At 38.9% G+C, this 21,931-nt stretch overlaps 18 non-coding genes across 18 annotated transcripts; all 18 read left to right on the forward strand.

The window, feature by feature from the left end:
* The first annotated feature begins 4 nt into the window (after positions 1-4).
* On the forward strand, positions 5-123 carry LOC141319232 (5S ribosomal RNA). Its single transcript, XR_012353500.1, has one exon. It is a non-coding gene; the product is annotated as a 5S ribosomal RNA (ribosomal RNA).
* Positions 124-1,652: 1,529 nt separating this feature from the next.
* On the forward strand, positions 1,653-1,771 carry LOC141318812 (5S ribosomal RNA). Its single transcript, XR_012353106.1, has one exon. It is a non-coding gene; the product is annotated as a 5S ribosomal RNA (ribosomal RNA).
* Positions 1,772-3,296: 1,525 nt separating this feature from the next.
* Positions 3,297-3,415, forward strand: LOC141319155 (5S ribosomal RNA). Its single transcript, XR_012353428.1, has one exon. It is a non-coding gene; the product is annotated as a 5S ribosomal RNA (ribosomal RNA).
* An 84-nt stretch (positions 3,416-3,499) lies between these two features.
* On the forward strand, positions 3,500-3,618 carry LOC141317602 (5S ribosomal RNA). Its single transcript, XR_012351971.1, has one exon. It is a non-coding gene; the product is annotated as a 5S ribosomal RNA (ribosomal RNA).
* Positions 3,619-5,145: 1,527 nt separating this feature from the next.
* On the forward strand, positions 5,146-5,264 carry LOC141318641 (5S ribosomal RNA). The gene has a single exon (XR_012352945.1). It is a non-coding gene; the product is annotated as a 5S ribosomal RNA (ribosomal RNA).
* Positions 5,265-7,570: 2,306 nt separating this feature from the next.
* LOC141319156 (5S ribosomal RNA) lies at positions 7,571-7,689 on the forward strand. Its single transcript, XR_012353429.1, has one exon. It is a non-coding gene; the product is annotated as a 5S ribosomal RNA (ribosomal RNA).
* An 84-nt stretch (positions 7,690-7,773) lies between these two features.
* On the forward strand, positions 7,774-7,892 carry LOC141317603 (5S ribosomal RNA). The gene has a single exon (XR_012351972.1). It is a non-coding gene; the product is annotated as a 5S ribosomal RNA (ribosomal RNA).
* A 2,306-nt stretch (positions 7,893-10,198) lies between these two features.
* LOC141318643 (5S ribosomal RNA) lies at positions 10,199-10,317 on the forward strand. The gene has a single exon (XR_012352946.1). It is a non-coding gene; the product is annotated as a 5S ribosomal RNA (ribosomal RNA).
* A 2,306-nt stretch (positions 10,318-12,623) lies between these two features.
* Positions 12,624-12,742, forward strand: LOC141319158 (5S ribosomal RNA). The gene has a single exon (XR_012353431.1). It is a non-coding gene; the product is annotated as a 5S ribosomal RNA (ribosomal RNA).
* Positions 12,743-12,826: 84 nt separating this feature from the next.
* Positions 12,827-12,945, forward strand: LOC141317604 (5S ribosomal RNA). The gene has a single exon (XR_012351973.1). It is a non-coding gene; the product is annotated as a 5S ribosomal RNA (ribosomal RNA).
* A 1,527-nt stretch (positions 12,946-14,472) lies between these two features.
* Positions 14,473-14,591, forward strand: LOC141318813 (5S ribosomal RNA). The gene has a single exon (XR_012353107.1). It is a non-coding gene; the product is annotated as a 5S ribosomal RNA (ribosomal RNA).
* Positions 14,592-16,116: 1,525 nt separating this feature from the next.
* On the forward strand, positions 16,117-16,235 carry LOC141319159 (5S ribosomal RNA). The gene has a single exon (XR_012353432.1). It is a non-coding gene; the product is annotated as a 5S ribosomal RNA (ribosomal RNA).
* Positions 16,236-16,319: 84 nt separating this feature from the next.
* Positions 16,320-16,438, forward strand: LOC141317605 (5S ribosomal RNA). Its single transcript, XR_012351974.1, has one exon. It is a non-coding gene; the product is annotated as a 5S ribosomal RNA (ribosomal RNA).
* A 1,530-nt stretch (positions 16,439-17,968) lies between these two features.
* On the forward strand, positions 17,969-18,087 carry LOC141296045 (5S ribosomal RNA). Its single transcript, XR_012341184.1, has one exon. It is a non-coding gene; the product is annotated as a 5S ribosomal RNA (ribosomal RNA).
* An 84-nt stretch (positions 18,088-18,171) lies between these two features.
* LOC141310447 (5S ribosomal RNA) lies at positions 18,172-18,290 on the forward strand. The gene has a single exon (XR_012347986.1). It is a non-coding gene; the product is annotated as a 5S ribosomal RNA (ribosomal RNA).
* Positions 18,291-18,933: 643 nt separating this feature from the next.
* On the forward strand, positions 18,934-19,052 carry LOC141319160 (5S ribosomal RNA). Its single transcript, XR_012353433.1, has one exon. It is a non-coding gene; the product is annotated as a 5S ribosomal RNA (ribosomal RNA).
* An 84-nt stretch (positions 19,053-19,136) lies between these two features.
* Positions 19,137-19,255, forward strand: LOC141317606 (5S ribosomal RNA). Its single transcript, XR_012351975.1, has one exon. It is a non-coding gene; the product is annotated as a 5S ribosomal RNA (ribosomal RNA).
* Positions 19,256-21,561: 2,306 nt separating this feature from the next.
* LOC141318867 (5S ribosomal RNA) lies at positions 21,562-21,680 on the forward strand. Its single transcript, XR_012353158.1, has one exon. It is a non-coding gene; the product is annotated as a 5S ribosomal RNA (ribosomal RNA).
* Positions 21,681-21,931: the final 251 nt, after the last annotated feature.

Below are 21,931 nucleotides of genomic sequence, written 5' to 3' on the forward strand. Positions count from 1 at the left end.
CCTCGCTTACGGCCATACCGCGCTGAGAGCGCCCGATCTGGTCTGATCTCGGAAGCTAAGCAGTGTCGGGCCTGGTTAGTACTTGGATGGGAGACAGCCTGGGAATACCAGGTGCTGTAAGCTTTTGCCTTTTCTTCACTATTTATATAATATGCTGGCTTTAAGAAAGACGTGTTTTAGCGCTCTATTTATTACAATAATTTAAATGTATTATAGAGTTTTAAGTGTTTTACATGTTTTTTAGGCCTTTTTATTACTCTTAACATTTTAAGTGTATGTGTCTTTCATAAATGGATGGTTGGCCTGTCATGTGACTAGACATATGACAGGAAGCAGGAAGTAGAACTGCATAAGAGAGCAGCATTCCAAACAACAGACAGTCACCAAACTGTTGGATTGAGGAGTTGCTAATCTTAGAGCTCACCTTTCCATTCACCACCTGCAAACTTTGGATTAAACTTTCTGTGGATTGTACATGCACTGGTGGACACTCACGTTGGACTTATCAACACACTGGGATTCTTGGACTGTTTTAGGGTATGGACAAATGAACTGTATTCTTTTAACAGAGTTTACCTAGTTTTATCGTGTTGTTTTAAAGTCTTTTATGTGAACCTTGTAAATACACCAAATCTATTTAAACCAATCTTCTTTTATGTCTCATTCTTTTAACCACTAGTCATCTCTCACAGTTAAATCTGACCCCATTTTAGTCTTGTAACTCGGCTGATAAGGCCGATTGTTACACTTGGATGGGAGACCGCCAGGGAGTACCAGGTGCTGTAATCAGCCGAGTTACAAGACTAAAATGGGGTCAGATTTAACTGTGAGAGATGACTAGTGGTTAAAAGAAAGAGACATAAAAGAAGATTGGTTCAAATAGATTTCAGGTGCTGTAAGCTTTTGCCTTTTCTTCACTATTTATATAATATGCTGGTTTTTAGAAAGACGTGTTTTACCGCTCTATTTATTACAATCATTTAAATGTATTATAGAGTTTTAAGTGTTTTACATGTTTTTTAGGCCATTTTATTACTCTTAACATTTTAAGTGTATGTGTCTTTCATAAATGGATGGTTGGCCTGTCATGTGACTAGACACATGACAGGAAGCAGGAAGTAGAACTGCATAAGAGAGCAGCATTCCAAACAACGGACAGTCACCAAACTGTTGGATTGAGGAGTTGCTAATCTTAGAGCTCAACTTTCCATTCACCACCTGCAAACTTTGGATTAAACTTTCTGTGGATTGTACATGCACTGGTGGACACTCACGTTGGACTTATCAACACACTGGGATTCTTGGACTGTTTTAGGGTATGGACAAATGAACTGTATTCTTTTAACAGAGTTTGCCTAGTTTTATCGTGTTGTTTTAAAGTCTTTTATGTGAACCTTGTAAATACACAAAATCTATTTAAACCAATCTTCTTTTATGTCTCATTCTTTTAACCACTAGTCATCTCTCACAGTTAAATCTGACCCCATTTTAGTCTTGTAACTCGGCTGATAAGGCCGATTGTTACACTTGGATGGGAGACCGCCAGGAAATACCAGGTGCTGTAAGCTTTTGCCTTTTCTTCACTATTTATATAATATGCTGGCTTTTACGGAGGCTGATCTTTAAATAGCCCACTTTTTGGAGCAACCCTCGCTTACGGCCATACCGTGCTGAGAGCGCCTGATCTCGTCTGATCTCGGAAGCTAAGCAGTGTCGGGCCTGGTTAGTACTTGGATGGGAGACCGCCTTGGAATACCAGGTGCTGTAAGCTTTTGCCTTTTCTTCACTATTTATATAATATGCTGGCTTTAAGAAAGACATGTTTTAGCGCTCTATTTATTACAATAATTTAAATGTATTATAGAGTTTTAAATGTTTTACATGTTTTAGGCCATTTTATTACTCTTAACATTTTAAGTGTATGTGTCTTTCATAAATGGATGGTTGGCCTGTCATGTGACTAGACATATGACAGGAAGCAGGAAGTAGAACTGCATAAGAGAGCAGCATTACAAACAATGGACAGTCACCAAACTGTTGGATTGAGGAGTTGCTAATCTTAGAGCTCACCTTTCCATTCACCACCTGCAAATTTTGGATTAAACTTTCTGTTGATTGTACATGCACTGGTGGACACTCACGTTGGACTTATCAACACACTGGGATTCTTGGACTGTTTTAGGGTATGGACAAAAGAACTGTATTCTTTTAACAGAGTTTACCTAGTTTTATCGTGTTGTTTTAAAGTCTTTTATGTGAACCTTGTAAATACACCAAATCTATTTGAACCAATCTTCTTTTGTCTCATTCTTTTAACCACTAGTCATCTCTCACAGTTAAATCTGACCCCATTTTCGTCTTGTAACTCGGCTGATAAGGCCGATTGTTACACTTGGATGGGAGACCGCCAGGGAGTACCAGGTGCTGTAATCAGCCGAGTTACAAGACTAAAATGGGGTCAGATTTAACTGTGAGAGATGACTAGTGGTTAAAAGAAAGAGACATAAAAGAAGATTGGTTCAAATAGATTTCAGGTGCTGTAAGCTTTTGCCTTTTCTTCACTATTTATATAATATGCTGGTTTTTAGAAAGACGTGTTTTACCGCTCTATTTATTACAATCATTTAAATGTATTATAGAGTTTTAAGTGTTTTACATGTTTTTTAGGCCGTTTTATTACTCTTAACATTTTAAGTGTATGTGTCTTTCATAAATGGATGGTTGGCCTGTCATGTGACTAGACACATGACAGGAAGCAGGAAGTAGAACTGCATAAGAGAGCAGCATTCCAAACAACGGACAGTCACCAAACTGTTGGATTGAGGAGTTGCTAATCTTAGAGCTCACCTTTCCATTCACCACCTGCAAACTTTGGATTAAACTTTCTGTGGATTGTACATGCACTGGTGGACACTCACATTGGACTTATCAACACACTGGGATTCTTGGACTGTTTTAGGGTATGGACATATGAACTGTATTCTTTTAACAGAGTTTACCTAGTTTTATCGTGTTGTTTTAAAGTCTTTTATGTGAACCTTGTAAATACACCAAATCTATTTAAACCAATCTTCTTTTATGTCTCATTCTTTTAACCACTAGTCATCTCTCACAGTTAAATCTGACCCCATTTTAGTCTTGTAACTCGGCTGATAAGGCCGATTGTTACACTTGGATGGGAGACCGCCAGGAAATACCAGGTGCTGTAAGCTTTTGCCTTTTCTTCACTATTTATATAATATGCTGGCTTTTACGGAGGCTGATCTTTAAATAGCCCACTTTTTGTAGCAATCCTCACTTACGGCCATACCGCGCTGAGAGCGCCCGATCTCGTCTGATCTCGGAAGCTAAGCCGCGTGGGGCCTGGTTAGTACTTGGATGGGAGACCTCCTGGTAATACCAGGTGCTGTAAGCTTTTGCCTTTTCTGCACTATTTATATAATATGCTGGCTTTTACGGAGGCTGATCTTTAAATAGCCCACTTTTTGGAGCAACCCTCGCTTACGGCCATACCGCGCTGAGAGCGCCCGATCTCGTCTGATCTCGGAAGCTAAGCCGCGTCGGGCCTGTTTAGTACTTGGATGGGAGACCGCCTGGGAATACCAGGTGCTGTAAGCTTTTGCCTTTTCTTCACTATTTATATAATATGCTGGCTTTTAGAAAGACGTGTTTTAGCGCTCTATTTATTACAATAATTTAAATGTATTATAGAGTTTTAAGTGTTTTACATGTTTTTTAGGCCATTTTATTACTCTTAACATTTTAAGTGTATGTGTCTTTCATAAATGGATGGTTGGCCTGTCATGTGACTAGACACATGACAGGAAGCAGGAAGTAGAACTGCATAAGAGAGCAGCATTACAAACAATGGACAGTCACCAAACTGTTGGATTGAGGAGTTGCTAATCTTAGAGCTCACCTTTCCATTCACCACCTGCAAATTTTGGATTAAACTTTCTGTTGATTGTACATGCACTGGTGGACACTCACGTTGGACTTATCAACACACTGGGATTCTTGGACTGTTTTAGGGTATGGACAAAAGAACTGTATTCTTTTAACAGAGTTTACCTAGTTTTATCGTGTTGTTTTAAAGTCTTTTATGTGAACCTTGTAAATACACCAAATCTATTTGAACCAATCTTCTTTTGTCTCATTCTTTTAACCACTAGTCATCTCTCACAGTTAAATCTGACCCCATTTTCGTCTTGTAACTCGGCTGATAAGGCCGATTGTTACACTTGGATGGGAGACCGCCAGGGAGTACCAGGTGCTGTAATCAGCCGAGTTACAAGACTAAAATGGGGTCAGATTTAACTGTGAGAGATGACTAGTGGTTAAAAGAAAGAGACATAAAAGAAGATTGGTTCAAATAGATTTCAGGTGCTGTAAGCTTTTGCCTTTTCTTCACTATTTATATAATATGCTGGTTTTTAGAAAGACGTGTTTTACCGCTCTATTTATTACAATCATTTAAATGTATTATAGAGTTTTAAGTGTTTTACATGTTTTTTAGGCCGTTTTATTACTCTTAACATTTTAAGTGTATGTGTCTTTCATAAATGGATGGTTGGCCTGTCATGTGACTAGACACATGACAGGAAGCAGGAAGTAGAACTGCATAAGAGAGCAGCATTCCAAACAACGGACAGTCACCAAACTGTTGGATTGAGGAGTTGCTAATCTTAGAGCTCACCTTTCCATTCACCACCTGCAAACTTTGGATTAAACTTTCTGTGGATTGTACATGCACTGGTGGACACTCACGTTGGACTTATCAACACACTGGGATTCTTGGACTGTTTTAGGGTATGGACAAATGAACTGTATTCTTTTAACAGAGTTTGCCTAGTTTTATCGTGTTGTTTTAAAGTCTTTTATGTGAACCTTGTAAATACACAAAATCTATTTAAACCAATCTTCTTTTATGTCTCATTCTTTTAACCACTAGTCATCTCTCACAGTTAAGTCTGACCCCATTTTAGTCTTGTAACTCGGCTGATAAGGCCGATTGTTACACTTGGATGGGAGACCGCCAGGAAATACCAGGTGCTGTAAGCTTTTGCCTTTTCTTCACTATTTATATAATATGCTGGCTTTTACGGAGGCTGATCTTTAAATAGCCCACTTTTTGGAGCAATCCTCGCTTACGGCCATACCGTGCTGAGAGCGCCCGATCTCGTCTGATCTCGGGAGCTAAGCCGCGTGGGGCCTGGTTAGTACTTGGATGGGAGACCTCCTGGGAATACCAGGTGCTGTAAGCTTTTGCCTTTTCTTCACTATTTATATAATATGCTGGCTTTTAGAAAGACGTGTTTTAGCGCTCTATTTATTACAATAATTTAAATGTATTATAGAGTTTTAAGTGTTTTACATGTTTTTTAGGCCATTTTATTACTCTTAACATTTTAAGTGTATGTGTCTTTCATAAATGGATGGTTGGCCTGTCATGTGACTAGACACATGACAGGAAGCAGGAAGTAGAACTGCATAAGAGAGCAGCATTACAAACAATGGACAGTCACCAAACTGTTGGATTGAGGAGTTGCTAATCTTAGAGCTCACCTTTCCATTCACCACCTGCAAATTTTGGATTAAACTTTCTGTTGATTGTACATGCACTGGTGGACACTCACGTTGGACTTATCAACACACTGGGATTCTTGGACTGTTTTAGGGTATGGACAAAAGAACTGTATTCTTTTAACAGAGTTTACCTAGTTTTATCGTGTTGTTTTAAAGTCTTTTATGTGAACCTTGTAAATACACCAAATCTATTTGAACCAATCTTCTTTTGTCTCATTCTTTTAACCACTAGTCATCTCTCACAGTTAAATCTGACCCCATTTTCGTCTTGTAACTCGGCTGATAAGGCCGATTGTTACACTTGGATGGGAGACCGCCAGGGAGTACCAGGTGCTGTAATCAGCCGAGTTACAAGACTAAAATGGGGTCAGATTTAACTGTGAGAGATGACTAGTGGTTAAAAGAAAGAGACATAAAAGAAGATTGGTTCAAATAGATTTCAGGTGCTGTAAGCTTTTGCCTTTTCTTCACTATTTATATAATATGCTGGTTTTTAGAAAGACGTGTTTTACCGCTCTATTTATTACAATCATTTAAATGTATTATAGAGTTTTAAGTGTTTTAAATGTTTTTTAGGCCATTTTATTACTCTTAACATTTTAAGTGTATGTGTCTTTCATAAATGGATGGTTGGCCTGTCATGTGACTAGACACATGACAGGAAGCAGGAAGTAGAACTGCATAAGAGAGCAGCATTCCAAACAACGGACAGTCACCAAACTGTTGGATTGAGGAGTTGCTAATCTTAGAGCTCACCTTTCCATTCACCACCTGCAAACTTTGGATTAAACTTTCTGTGGATTGTACATGCACTGGTGGACACTCACGTTGGACTTATCAACACACTGGGATTCTTGGACTGTTTTAGGGTATGGACAAATGAACTGTATTCTTTTAACAGAGTTTACCTAGTTTTATCGTGTTGTTTTAAAGTTTTTTATGTGAACCTTGTAAATACACCAAATCTATTTAAACCAATCTTCTTTTATGTCTCATTCTTTTAACCACTAGTCATCTCTCACAGTTAAATCTGACCCCATTTTAGTCTTGTAACTCGGCTGATAAGGCCGATTGTTACACTTGGATGGGAGACCGCCAGGGAGTACCAGGTGCTGTAATCAGCCGAGTTACAAGACTAAAATGGGGTCAGATTTAACTGTGAGAGATGACTAGTGGTTAAAAGAAAGAGACATAAAAGAAGATTGGTTCAAATAGATTTCAGGTGCTGTAAGCTTTTGCCTTTTCTTCACTATTTATATAATATGCTGGTTTTTAGAAAGACGTGTTTTACCGCTCTATTTATTACAATCATTTAAATGTATTATAGAGTTTTAAGTGTTTTACATGTTTTTTAGGCCATTTTATTACTCTTAACATTTTAAGTGTATGTGTCTTTCATAAATGGATGGTTGGCCTGTCATGTGACTAGACACATGACAGGAAGCAGGAAGTAGAACTGCATAAGAGAGCAGCATTCCAAACAACGGACAGTCACCAAACTGTTGGATTGAGGAGTTGCTAATCTTAGAGCTCACCTTTCCATTCACCACCTGCAAACTTTGGATTAAACTTTCTGTGGATTGTACATGCACTGGTGGACACTCACGTTGGACTTATCAACACACTGGGATTCTTGGACTGTTTTAGGGTATGGACAAATGAACTGTATTCTTTTAACAGAGTTTGCCTAGTTTTATCGTGTTGTTTTAAAGTCTTTTATGTGAACCTTGTAAATACACAAAATCTATTTAAACCAATCTTCTTTTATGTCTCATTCTTTTAACCACTAGTCATCTCTCACAGTTAAATCTGACCCCACTTTAGACTTGTAACTCGGCTGATGAGGCCGATTGTTACACTTGGATTGGAGACCGCCAGGAAATACCAGGTGCTGTAAGCTTTTGCCTTTTCTTCACTATTTATATAATATGCTGGCTTTTACGGAGGCTGATCTTTAAATAGCCCACTTTTTGGAGCAATCCTCACTTACGGCCATACCGCGCTGAGAGCGCCCGATCTCGTCTGATCTCGGAAGCTAAGCCGCGTGGGGCCTGGTTAGTACTTGGATGGGAGACCTCCTGGTAATACCAGGTGCTGTAAGCTTTTGCCTTTTCTGCACTATTTATATAATATGCTGGCTTTTACGGAGGCTGATCTTTAAATAGCCCACTTTTTGGAGCAACCCTCGCTTACGGCCATACCGCGCTGAGAGCGCCCGATCTCGTCTGATCTCGGAAGCTAAGCCGCGTCGGGCCTGTTTAGTACTTGGATGGGAGACCGCCTGGGAATACCAGGTGCTGTAAGCTTTTGCCTTTTCTTCACTATTTATATAATATGCTGGCTTTTAGAAAGACGTGTTTTAGCGCTCTATTTATTACAATAATTTAAATGTATTATAGAGTTTTAAGTGTTTTACATGTTTTTTAGGCCATTTTATTACTCTTAACATTTTAAGTGTATGTGTCTTTCATAAATGGATGGTTGGCCTGTCATGTGACTAGACACATGACAGGAAGCAGGAAGTAGAACTGCATAAGAGAGCAGCATTACAAACAATGGACAGTCACCAAACTGTTGGATTGAGGAGTTGCTAATCTTAGAGCTCACCTTTCCATTCACCACCTGCAAATTTTGGATTAAACTTTCTGTTGATTGTACATGCACTGGTGGACACTCACGTTGGACTTATCAACACACTGGGATTCTTGGACTGTTTTAGGGTATGGACAAAAGAACTGTATTCTTTTAACAGAGTTTACCTAGTTTTATCGTGTTGTTTTAAAGTCTTTTATGTGAACCTTGTAAATACACCAAATCTATTTGAACCAATCTTCTTTTGTCTCATTCTTTTAACCACTAGTCATCTCTCACAGTTAAATCTGACCCCATTTTCGTCTTGTAACTCGGCTGATAAGGCCGATTGTTACACTTGGATGGGAGACCGCCAGGGAGTACCAGGTGCTGTAATCAGCCGAGTTACAAGACTAAAATGGGGTCAGATTTAACTGTGAGAGATGACTAGTGGTTAAAAGAAAGAGACATAAAAGAAGATTGGTTCAAATAGATTTCAGGTGCTGTAAGCTTTTGCCTTTTCTTCACTATTTATATAATATGCTGGTTTTTAGAAAGACGTGTTTTACCGCTCTATTTATTACAATCATTTAAATGTATTATAGAGTTTTAAGTGTTTTACATGTTTTTTAGGCCGTTTTATTACTCTTAACATTTTAAGTGTATGTGTCTTTCATAAATGGATGGTTGGCCTGTCATGTGACTAGACACATGACAGGAAGCAGGAAGTAGAACTGCATAAGAGAGCAGCATTCCAAACAACGGACAGTCACCAAACTGTTGGATTGAGGAGTTGCTAATCTTAGAGCTCACCTTTCCATTCACCACCTGCAAACTTTGGATTAAACTTTTTGTGGATTGTACATGCACTGGTGGACACTCACATTGGACTTATCAACACACTGGGATTCTTGGACTGTTTTAGGGTATGGACATATGAACTGTATTCTTTTAACAGAGTTTACCTAGTTTTATCGTGTTGTTTTAAAGTCTTTTATGTGAACCTTGTAAATACACCAAATCTATTTAAACCAATCTTCTTTTATGTCTCATTCTTTTAACCACTAGTCATCTCTCACAGTTAAATCTGACCCCATTTTAGTCTTGTAACTCGGCTGATAAGGCCGATTGTTACACTTGGATGGGAGACCGCCAGGGAGTACCAGGTGCTGTAATCAGCCGAGTTACAAGACTAAAATGGGGTCAGATTTAACTGTGAGAGATGACTAGTGGTTAAAAGAAAGAGACATAAAAGAAGATTGGTTCAAATAGATTTCAGGTGCTGTAAGCTTTTGCCTTTTCTTCACTATTTATATAATATGCTGGTTTTTAGAAAGACGTGTTTTACCGCTCTATTTATTACAATCATTTAAATGTATTATAGAGTTTTAAGTGTTTTACATGTTTTTTAGGCCATTTTATTACTCTTAACATTTTAAGTGTATGTGTCTTTCATAAATGGATGGTTGGCCTGTCATGTGACTAGACACATGACAGGAAGCAGGAAGTAGAACTGCATAAGAGAGCAGCATTCCAAACAACGGACAGTCACCAAACTGTTGGATTGAGGAGTTGCTAATCTTAGAGCTCACCTTTCCATTCACCACCTGCAAACTTTGGATTAAACTTTCTGTGGATTGTACATGCACTGGTGGACACTCACGTTGGACTTATCAACACACTGGGATTCTTGGACTGTTTTAGGGTATGGACAAATGAACTGTATTCTTTTAACAGAGTTTGCCTAGTTTTATCGTGTTGTTTTAAAGTCTTTTATGTGAACCTTGTAAATACACAAAATCTATTTAAACCAATCTTCTTTTATGTCTCATTCTTTTAACCACTAGTCATCTCTCACAGTTAAGTCTGACCCCATTTTAGTCTTGTAACTCGGCTGATAAGGCCGATTGTTACACTTGGATGGGAGACCGCCAGGAAATACCAGGTGCTGTAAGCTTTTGCCTTTTCTTCACTATTTATATAATATGCTGGCTTTTACGGAGGCTGATCTTTAAATAGCCCACTTTTTGGAGCAATCCTCGCTTACGGCCATACCGTGCTGAGAGCGCCCGATCTCGTCTGATCTCGGGAGCTAAGCCGCGTGGGGCCTGGTTAGTACTTGGATGGGAGACCTCCTGGGAATACCAGGTGCTGTAAGCTTTTGCCTTTTCTTCACTATTTATATAATATGCTGGCTTTTAGAAAGACGTGTTTTAGCGCTCTATTTATTACAATAATTTAAATGTATTATAGAGTTTTAAGTGTTTTACATGTTTTTTAGGCCATTTTATTACTCTTAACATTTTAAGTGTATGTGTCTTTCATAAATGGATGGTTGGCCTGTCATGTGACTACACACATGACAGGAAGCAGGAAGTAGAACTGCATAAGAGAGCAGCATTACAAACAATGGACAGTCACCAAACTGTTGGATTGAGGAGTTGCTAATCTTAGAGCTCACCTTTCCATTCACCACCTGCAAATTTTGGATTAAACTTTCTGTTGATTGTACATGCACTGGTGGACACTCACGTTGGACTTATCAACACACTGGGATTCTTGGACTGTTTTAGGGTATGGACAAAAGAACTGTATTCTTTTAACAGAGTTTACCTAGTTTTATCGTGTTGTTTTAAAGTCTTTTATGTGAACCTTGTAAATACACCAAATCTATTTGAACCAATCTTCTTTTGTCTCATTCTTTTAACCACTAGTCATCTCTCACAGTTAAATCTGACCCCATTTTCGTCTTGTAACTCGGCTGATAAGGCCGATTGTTACACTTGGATGGGAGACCGCCAGGGAGTACCAGGTGCTGTAATCAGCCGAGTTACAAGACTAAAATGGGGTCAGATTTAACTGTGAGAGATGACTAGTGGTTAAAAGAAAGAGACATAAAAGAAGATTGGTTCAAATAGATTTCAGGTGCTGTAAGCTTTTGCCTTTTCTTCACTATTTATATAATATGCTGGTTTTTAGAAAGACGTGTTTTACCGCTCTATTTATTACAATCATTTAAATGTATTATAGAGTTTTAAGTGTTTTAAATGTTTTTTAGGCCATTTTATTACTCTTAACATTTTAAGTGTATGTGTCTTTCATAAATGGATGGTTGGCCTGTCATGTGACTAGACACATGACAGGAAGCAGGAAGTAGAACTGCATAAGAGAGCAGCATTCCAAACAACGGACAGTCACCAAACTGTTGGATTGAGGAGTTGCTAATCTTAGAGCTCACCTTTCCATTCACCACCTGCAAACTTTGGATTAAACTTTCTGTGGATTGTACATGCACTGGTGGACACTCACGTTGGACTTATCAACACACTGGGATTCTTGGACTGTTTTAGGGTATGGACAAATGAACTGTATTCTTTTAACAGAGTTTACCTAGTTTTATCGTGTTGTTTTAAAGTTTTTTATGTGAACCTTGTAAATACACCAAATCTATTTAAACCAATCTTCTTTTATGTCTCATTCTTTTAACCACTAGTCATCTCTCACAGTTAAATCTGACCCCATTTTAGTCTTGTAACTCGGCTGATAAGGCCGATTGTTACACTTGGATGGGAGACCGCCAGGGAGTACCAGGTGCTGTAATCAGCCGAGTTACAAGACTAAAATGGGGTCAGATTTAACTGTGAGAGATGACTAGTGGTTAAAAGAAAGAGACATAAAAGAAGATTGGTTCAAATAGATTTCAGGTGCTGTAAGCTTTTGCCTTTTCTTCACTATTTATATAATATGCTGGTTTTTAGAAAGACGTGTTTTACCGCTCTATTTATTACAATCATTTAAATGTATTATAGAGTTTTAAGTGTTTTACATGTTTTTTAGGCCATTTTATTACTCTTAACATTTTAAGTGTATGTGTCTTTCATAAATGGATGGTTGGCCTGTCATGTGACTAGACACATGACAGGAAGCAGGAAGTAGAACTGCATAAGAGAGCAGCATTCCAAACAACGGACAGTCACCAAACTGTTGGATTGAGGAGTTGCTAATCTTAGAGCTCACCTTTCCATTCACCACCTGCAAACTTTGGATTAAACTTTCTGTGGATTGTACATGCACTGGTGGACACTCACGTTGGACTTATCAACACACTGGGATTCTTGGACTGTTTTAGGGTATGGACAAATGAACTGTATTCTTTTAACAGAGTTTGCCTAGTTTTATCGTGTTGTTTTAAAGTCTTTTATGTGAACCTTGTAAATACACAAAATCTATTTAAACCAATCTTCTTTTATGTCTCATTCTTTTAACCACTAGTCATCTCTCACAGTTAAATCTGACCCCACTTTAGACTTGTAACTCGGCTGATGAGGCCGATTGTTACACTTGGATTGGAGACCGCCAGGAAATACCAGGTGCTGTAAGCTTTTGCCTTTTCTTCACTATTTATATAATATGCTGGCTTTTACGGAGGCTGATCTTTAAATAGCCCACTTTTTGGAGCAATCCTCACTTACGGCCATACCGCGCTGAGAGCGCCCGATCTCGTCTGATCTCGGAAGCTAAGCCGCGTGGGGCCTGGTTAGTACTTGGATGGGAGACCTCCTGGTAATACCAGGTGCTGTAAGCTTTTGCCTTTTCTGCACTATTTATATAATATGCTGGCTTTTACGGAGGCTGATCTTTAAATAGCCCACTTTTTGGAGCAACCCTCGCTTACGGCCATACCGCGCTGAGAGCGCCCGATCTCGTCTGATCTCGGAAGCTAAGCCGCGTCGGGCCTGTTTAGTACTTGGATGGGAGACCGCCTGGGAATACCAGGTGCTGTAAGCTTTTGCCTTTTCTTCACTATTTATATAATATGCTGGCTTTTAGAAAGACGTGTTTTAGCGCTCTATTTATTACAATAATTTAAATGTATTATAGAGTTTTAAGTGTTTTACATGTTTTTTAGGCCATTTTATTACTCTTAACATTTTAAGTGTATGTGTCTTTCATAAATGGATGGTTGGCCTGTCATGTGACTAGACACATGACAGGAAGCAGGAAGTAGAACTGCATAAGAGAGCAGCATTACAAACAATGGACAGTCACCAAACTGTTGGATTGAGGAGTTGCTAATCTTAGAGCTCACCTTTCCATTCACCACCTGCAAATTTTGGATTAAACTTTCTGTTGATTGTACATGCACTGGTGGACACTCACGTTGGACTTATCAACACACTGGGATTCTTGGACTGTTTTAGGGTATGGACAAAAGAACTGTATTCTTTTAACAGAGTTTACCTAGTTTTATCGTGTTGTTTTAAAGTCTTTTATGTGAACCTTGTAAATACACCAAATCTATTTGAACCAATCTTCTTTTGTCTCATTCTTTTAACCACTAGTCATCTCTCACAGTTAAATCTGACCCCATTTTCGTCTTGTAACTCGGCTGATAAGGCCGATTGTTACACTTGGATGGGAGACCGCCAGGGAGTACCAGGTGCTGTAATCAGCCGAGTTACAAGACTAAAATGGGGTCAGATTTAACTGTGAGAGATGACTAGTGGTTAAAAGAAAGAGACATAAAAGAAGATTGGTTCAAATAGATTTCAGGTGCTGTAAGCTTTTGCCTTTTCTTCACTATTTATATAATATGCTGGTTTTTAGAAAGACGTGTTTTACCGCTCTATTTATTACAATCATTTAAATGTATTATAGAGTTTTAAGTGTTTTACATGTTTTTTAGGCCGTTTTATTACTCTTAACATTTTAAGTGTATGTGTCTTTCATAAATGGATGGTTGGCCTGTCATGTGACTAGACACATGACAGGAAGCAGGAAGTAGAACTGCATAAGAGAGCAGCATTCCAAACAACGGACAGTCACCAAACTGTTGGATTGAGGAGTTGCTAATCTTAGAGCTCACCTTTCCATTCACCACCTGCAAACTTTGGATTAAACTTTTTGTGGATTGTACATGCACTGGTGGACACTCACATTGGACTTATCAACACACTGGGATTCTTGGACTGTTTTAGGGTATGGACAAATGAACTGTATTCTTTTAACAGAGTTTGCCTAGTTTTATCGTGTTGTTTTAAAGTCTTTTATGTGAACCTTGTAAATACACAAAATCTATTTAAACCAATCTTCTTTTATGTCTCATTCTTTTAACCACTAGTCATCTCTCACAGTTAAATCTGACCCCACTTTAGACTTGTAACTCGGCTGATGAGGCCGATTGTTACACTTGGATTGGAGACCGCCAGGAAATACCAGGTGCTGTAAGCTTTTGCCTTTTCTTCACTATTTATATAATATGCTGGCTTTTACGGAGGCTGATCTTTAAATAGCCCACTTTTTGGAGCAACCCTCGCTTACGGCCATACCGTGCTGAGAGCGCCTGATCTCGTCTGATCTCGGAAGCTAAGCAGTGTCGGGCCTGGTTAGTACTTGGATGGGAGACCGCCTTGGAATACCAGGTGCTGTAAGCTTTTGCCTTTTCTTCACTATTTATATAATATGCTGGCTTTAAGAAAGACATGTTTTAGCGCTCTATTTATTACAATAATTTAAATGTATTATAGAGTTTTAAATGTTTTACATGTTTTAGGCCATTTTATTACTCTTAACATTTTAAGTGTATGTGTCTTTCATAAATGGATGGTTGGCCTGTCATGTGACTAGACATATGACAGGAAGCAGGAAGTAGAACTGCATAAGAGAGCAGCATTACAAACAATGGACAGTCACCAAACTGTTGGATTGAGGAGTTGCTAATCTTAGAGCTCACCTTTCCATTCACCACCTGCAAATTTTGGATTAAACTTTCTGTTGATTGTACATGCACTGGTGGACACTCACGTTGGACTTATCAACACACTGGGATTCTTGGACTGTTTTAGGGTATGGACAAAAGAACTGTATTCTTTTAACAGAGTTTACCTAGTTTTATCGTGTTGTTTTAAAGTCTTTTATGTGAACCTTGTAAATACACCAAATCTATTTGAACCAATCTTCTTTTGTCTCATTCTTTTAACCACTAGTCATCTCTCACAGTTAAATCTGACCCCATTTTCGTCTTGTAACTCGGCTGATAAGGCCGATTGTTACACTTGGATGGGAGACCGCCAGGGAGTACCAGGTGCTGTAATCAGCCGAGTTACAAGACTAAAATGGGGTCAGATTTAACTGTGAGAGATGACTAGTGGTTAAAAGAAAGAGACATAAAAGAAGATTGGTTCAAATAGATTTCAGGTGCTGTAAGCTTTTGCCTTTTCTTCACTATTTATATAATATGCTGGTTTTTAGAAAGACGTGTTTTACCGCTCTATTTATTACAATCATTTAAATGTATTATAGAGTTTTAAGTGTTTTACATGTTTTTTAGGCCGTTTTATTACTCTTAACATTTTAAGTGTATGTGTCTTTCATAAATGGATGGTTGGCCTGTCATGTGACTAGACACATGACAGGAAGCAGGAAGTAGAACTGCATAAGAGAGCAGCATTCCAAACAACGGACAGTCACCAAACTGTTGGATTGAGGAGTTGCTAATCTTAGAGCTCACCTTTCCATTCACCACCTGCAAACTTTGGATTAAACTTTCTGTGGATTGTACATGCACTGGTGGACACTCACATTGGACTTATCAACACACTGGGATTCTTGGACTGTTTTAGGGTATGGACATATGAACTGTATTCTTTTAACAGAGTTTACCTAGTTTTATCGTGTTGTTTTAAAGTCTTTTATGTGAACCTTGTAAATACACCAAATCTATTTAAACCAATCTTCTTTTATGTCTCATTCTTTTAACCACTAGTCATCTCTCACAGTTAAATCTGACCCCATTTTAGTCTTGTAACTCGGCTGATAAGGCCGATTGTTACACTTGGATGGGAGACCGCCAGGAAATACCAGGTGCTGTAAGCTTTTGCCTTTTCTTCACTATTTATATAATATGCTGGCTTTTACGGAGGCTGATCTTTAAATAGCCCACTTTTTGTAGCAATCCTCACTTACGGCCATACCGCGCTGAGAGCGCCCGATCTCGTCTGATCTCGGAAGCTAAGCCGCGTGGGGCCTGGTTAGTACTTGGATGGGAGACCTCCTGGTAATACCAGGTGCTGTAAGCTTTTGCCTTCTCTGCACTATTTATATAATATGCTGGCTTTTACGGAGGCTGATCTTTAAATAGCCCACTTTTTGGAGCAACCCTCGCTTACGGCCATACCGCGCTGAGAGCGCCCGATCTCGTCTGATCTCGGAAGCTAAGCCGCGTCGGGCCTGTTTAGTACTTGGATGGGAGACCGCCTGGGAATACCAGGTGCTGTAAGCTTTTGCCTTTTCTTCACTATTTATATAATATGCTGGCTTTTAGAAAGACGTGTTTTAGCGCTCTATTTATTACAATAATTTAAATGTATTATAGAGTTTTAAGTGTTTTACATGTTTTTTAGGCCATTTTATTACTCTTAACATTTTAAGTGTATGTGTCTTTCATAAATGGATGGTTGGCCTGTCATGTGACTAGACACATGACAGGAAGCAGGAAGTAGAACTGCATAAGAGAGCAGCATTACAAACAATGGACAGTCACCAAACTGTTGGATTGAGGAGTTGCTAATCTTAGAGCTCACCTTTCCATTCACCACCTGCAAACTTTGGATTAAACTTTCTGTGGATTGTACATGCACTGGTGGACACTCACGTTGGACTTATCAACACACTGGGATTCTTGGACTGTTTTAGGGTATGGACAAATGAACTGTATTCTTTTAACAGAGTTTACCTAGTTTTATCGTGTTGTTTTAAAGTCTTTTATGTGAACCTTGTAAATACACCAAATCTATTTAAACCAATCTTCTTTTATGTCTCATTCTTTTAACCACTAGTCATCTCTCACAGTTAAATCTGACACCATTTTCGTCTTGTAACTCGGCTGATAAGGCCGATTGTTACACTTGGATGGGAGACCGCCAGGGAGTACCAGGTGCTGTAATCAGCCGAGTTACAAGACTAAAATGGGGTCAGATTTAACTGTGAGAGATGACTAGTGGTTAAAAGAAAGAGACATAAAAGAAGATTGGTTCAAATAGATTTCAGGTGCTGTAAGCTTTTGCCTTTTCTTCACTATTTATATAATATGCTGGTTTTTAGAAAGACGTGTTTTACCGCTCTATTTATTACAATCATTTAAATGTATTATAGAGTTTTAAGTGTTTTACATGTTTTTTAGGCCATTTTATTACTCTTAACATTTTAAGTGTATGTGTCTTTCATAAATGGATGGTTGGCCTGTCATGTGACTAGACACATGACAGGAAGCAGGAAGTAGAACTGCATAAGAGAGCAGCATTCCAAACAACGGACAGTCACCAAACTGTTGGATTGAGGAGTTGCTAATCTTAGAGCTCACCTTTCCATTCACCACCTGCAAACTTTGGATTAAACTTTCTGTGGATTGTACATGCACTGGTGGACACTCACGTTGGACTTATCAACACACTGGGATTCTTGGACTGTTTTAGGGTATGGACAAATGAACTGTATTCTTTTAACAGAGTTTGCCTAGTTTTATCGTGTTGTTTTAAAGTCTTTTATGTGAACCTTGTAAATACACCAAATCTATTTAAACCAATCTTCTTTTATGTCTCATTCTTTTAACCACTAGTCATCTCTCACAGTTAAATCTGACCCCATTTTAGTCTTGTAACTCGGCTGATAAGGCCGATTGTTACACTTGGATGGGAGACCGCCAGGAAATACCAGGTGCTGTAAAGCTTTTGCCTTTTCTTCACTATTTATATAATATGCTGGCTTTTACGGAGGCTGATCTTTAAATAGCCCACTTTTTGGAGCAACCCTCGCTTACGGCCATACCGTGCTGAGAGCGCCCGATCTCATCTGATCTCGGAAGCTAAGCAGCGTCGGGCCTGGTTAGTACTTGGATGGGAGACCGCCTGGGAATACCAGGTGCTGTAAGCTTCTGCCTTTTCTTCACTATTTATATAATATGCTGGCTTTTACGGAGGCTGATCTTTAAATAGCCCACTTTTTGGAGCAACCCTCGCTTACGGCCATACCGCGCTGAGAGCGCCCGATCTTGTCTGATCTCGGAAGCTAAGCAGCGTCGGGCCTGGTTAGTACTTGGATGGGAGACCGCCTGGGAATACCAGGTGCTGTAAGCTTTTGCCTTTTCTTCACTATTTATATAATATGCTGGCTTTAAGAAAGACATGTTTTAGCGCTCTATTTATTACAATAATTTAAATGTATTATAGAGTTTTAAGTGTTTTACATGTTTTAGGCCATTTTATTACTCTTAACATTTTAAGTGTATGTGTCTTTCATAAATGGATGGTTGGCCTGTCATGTGACTAGACATATGACAGGAAGCAGGAAGTAGAACTGCATAAGAGAGCAGCATTACAAACAATGGACAGTCACCAAACTGTTGGATTGAGGAGTTGCTAATCTTAGAGCTCACCTTTCCATTCACCACCTGCAAATTTTGGATTAAACTTTCTGTTGATTGTACATGCACTGGTGGACACTCACGTTGGACTTATCAACACACTGGGATTCTTGGACTGTTTTAGGGTATGGACAAAAGAACTGTATTCTTTTAACAGAGTTTACCTAGTTTTATCGTGTTGTTTTAAAGTCTTTTATGTGAACCTTGTAAATACACCAAATCTATTTGAACCAATCTTCTTTTGTCTCATTCTTTTAACCACTAGTCATCTCTCACAGTTAAATCTGACCCCATTTTCGTCTTGTAACTCGGCTGATAAGGCCGATTGTTACACTTGGATGGGAGACCTTTTAACCACTTACGGCCATACCGCGCTGAGAGCGCCCGATCTCGTCTGATCTCGGAAGCTAAGCCGCGTGGGGCCTGGTTAGTACTTGGATGGGAGACCTCCTGGTAATACCAGGTGCTGTAAGCTTTTGCCTTTTCTGCACTATTTATATAATATGCTGGCTTTTACGGAGGCTGATCTTTAAATAGCCCACTTTTTGGAGCAACCCTCGCTTACGGCCATACCGCGCTGAGAGCGCCCGATCTCGTCTGATCTCGGAAGCTAAGCCGCGTCGGGCCTGTTTAGTACTTGGATGGGAGACCGCCTGGGAATACCAGGTGCTGTAAGCTTTTGCCTTTTCTTCACTATTTATATAATATGCTGGCTTTTAGAAAGACGTGTTTTAGCGCTCTATTTATTACAATAATTTAAATGTATTATAGAGTTTTAAGTGTTTTACATGTTTTTTAGGCCATTTTATTACTCTTAACATTTTAAGTGTATGTGTCTTTCATAAATGGATGGTTGGCCTGTCATGTGACTAGACACATGACAGGAAGCAGGAAGTAGAACTGCATAAGAGAGCAGCATTACAAACAATGGACAGTCACCAAACTGTTGGATTGAGGAGTTGCTAATCTTAGAGCTCACCTTTCCATTCACCACCTGCAAATTTTGGATTAAACTTTCTGTTGATTGTACATGCACTGGTGGACACTCACGTTGGACTTATCAACACACTGGGATTCTTGGACTGTTTTAGGGTATGGACAAAAGAACTGTATTCTTTTAACAGAGTTTACCTAGTTTTATCGTGTTGTTTTAAAGTCTTTTATGTGAACCTTGTAAATACACCAAATCTATTTGAACCAATCTTCTTTTGTCTCATTCTTTTAACCACTAGTCATCTCTCACAGTTAAATCTGACCCCATTTTCGTCTTGTAACTCGGCTGATAAGGCCGATTGTTACACTTGGATGGGAGACCGCCAGGGAGTACCAGGTGCTGTAATCAGCCGAGTTACAAGACTAAAATGGGGTCAGATTTAACTGTGAGAGATGACTAGTGGTTAAAAGAAAGAGACATAAAAGAAGATTGGTTCAAATAGATTTCAGGTGCTGTAAGCTTTTGCCTTTTCTTCACTATTTATATAATATGCTGGTTTTTAGAAAGACGTGTTTTACCGCTCTATTTATTACAATCATTTAAATGTATTATAGAGTTTTAAGTGTTTTACATGTTTTTTAGGCCGTTTTATTACTCTTAACATTTTAAGTGTATGTGTCTTTCATAAATGGATGGTTGGCCTGTCATGTGACTAGACACATGACAGGAAGCAGGAAGTAGAACTGCATAAGAGAGCAGCATTCCAAACAACGGACAGTCACCAAACTGTTGGATTGAGGAGTTGCTAATCTTAGAGCTCACCTTTCCATTCACCACCTGCAAACTTTGGATTAAACTTTTTGTGGATTGTACATGCACTGGTGGACACTCACATTGGACTTATCAACACACTGGGATTCTTGGACTGTTTTAGGGTATGGACATATGAACTGTATTCTTTTAACAGAGTTTACCTAGTTTTATCGTGTTGTTTTAAAGTCTTTTATGTGAACCTTGTAAATACACCAAATCTATTTAAACCAATCTTCTTTTATGTCTCATTCTTTTAACCACTAGTCATCTCTCACAGTTAAATCTGACCCCATTTTAGTCTTGTAACTCGGCTGATAAGGCCGATTGTTACACTTGGATGGGAGACCGCCAGGGAGTACCAGGTGCTGTAATCAGCCGAGTTACAAGACTAAAATGGGGTCAGATTTAACTGTGAGAGATGACTAGTGGTTAAAAGAAAGAGACATAAAAGAAGATTGGTTCAAATAGATTTCAGGTGCTGTAAGCTTTTGCCTTTTCTTCACTATTTATATAATATGCTGGTTTTTAGAAAGACGTGTTTTACCGCTCTATTTATTACAATCATTTAAATGTATTATAGAGTTTTAAGTGTTTTACATGTTTTTTAGGCCATTTTATTACTCTTAACATTTTAAGTGTATGTGTCTTTCATAAATGGATGGTTGGCCTGTCATGTGACTAGACACATGACAGGAAGCAGGAAGTAGAACTGCATAAGAGAGCAGCATTCCAAACAACGGACAGTCACCAAACTGTTGGATTGAGGAGTTGCTAATCTTAGAGCTCACCTTTCCATTCACCACCTGCAAACTTTGGATTAAACTTTCTGTGGATTGTACATGCACTGGTGGACACTCACGTTGGACTTATCAACACACTGGGATTCTTGGACTGTTTTAGGGTATGGACAAATGAACTGTATTCTTTTAACAGAGTTTGCCTAGTTTTATCGTGTTGTTTTAAAGTCTTTTATGTGAACCTTGTAAATACACAAAATCTATTTAAACCAATCTTCTTTTATGTCTCATTCTTTTAACCACTAGTCATCTCTCACAGTTAAGTCTGACCCCATTTTAGTCTTGTAACTCGGCTGATAAGGCCGATTGTTACACTTGGATGGGAGACCGCCAGGAAATACCAGGTGCTGTAAGCTTTTGCCTTTTCTTCACTATTTATATAATATGCTGGCTTTTACGGAGGCTGATCTTTAAATAGCCCACTTTTTGGAGCAATCCTCGCTTACGGCCATACCGTGCTGAGAGCGCCCGATCTCGTCTGATCTCGGGAGCTAAGCCGCGTGGGGCCTGGTTAGTACTTGGATGGGAGACCTCTTGGGAATACCAGGTGCTGTAAGCTTTTGCCTTTTCTTCACTATTTATATAATATGCTGGCTTTTAGAAAGACGTGTTTTAGCGCTCTATTTATTACAATAATTTAAATGTATTATAGAGTTTTAAGTGTTTTACATGTTTTTTAGGCCATTTTATTACTCTTAACATTTTAAGTGTATGTGTCTTTCATAAATGGATGGTTGGCCTGTCATGTGACTAGACACATGACAGGAAGCAGGAAGTAGAACTGCATAAGAGAGCAGCATTACAAACAAT

Source organism: Garra rufa, chromosome 1 (assembly GCF_049309525.1).
Source record: "Garra rufa chromosome 1, GarRuf1.0, whole genome shotgun sequence".
Taxonomy (NCBI): Eukaryota; Metazoa; Chordata; class Actinopteri; order Cypriniformes; family Cyprinidae; genus Garra; species Garra rufa.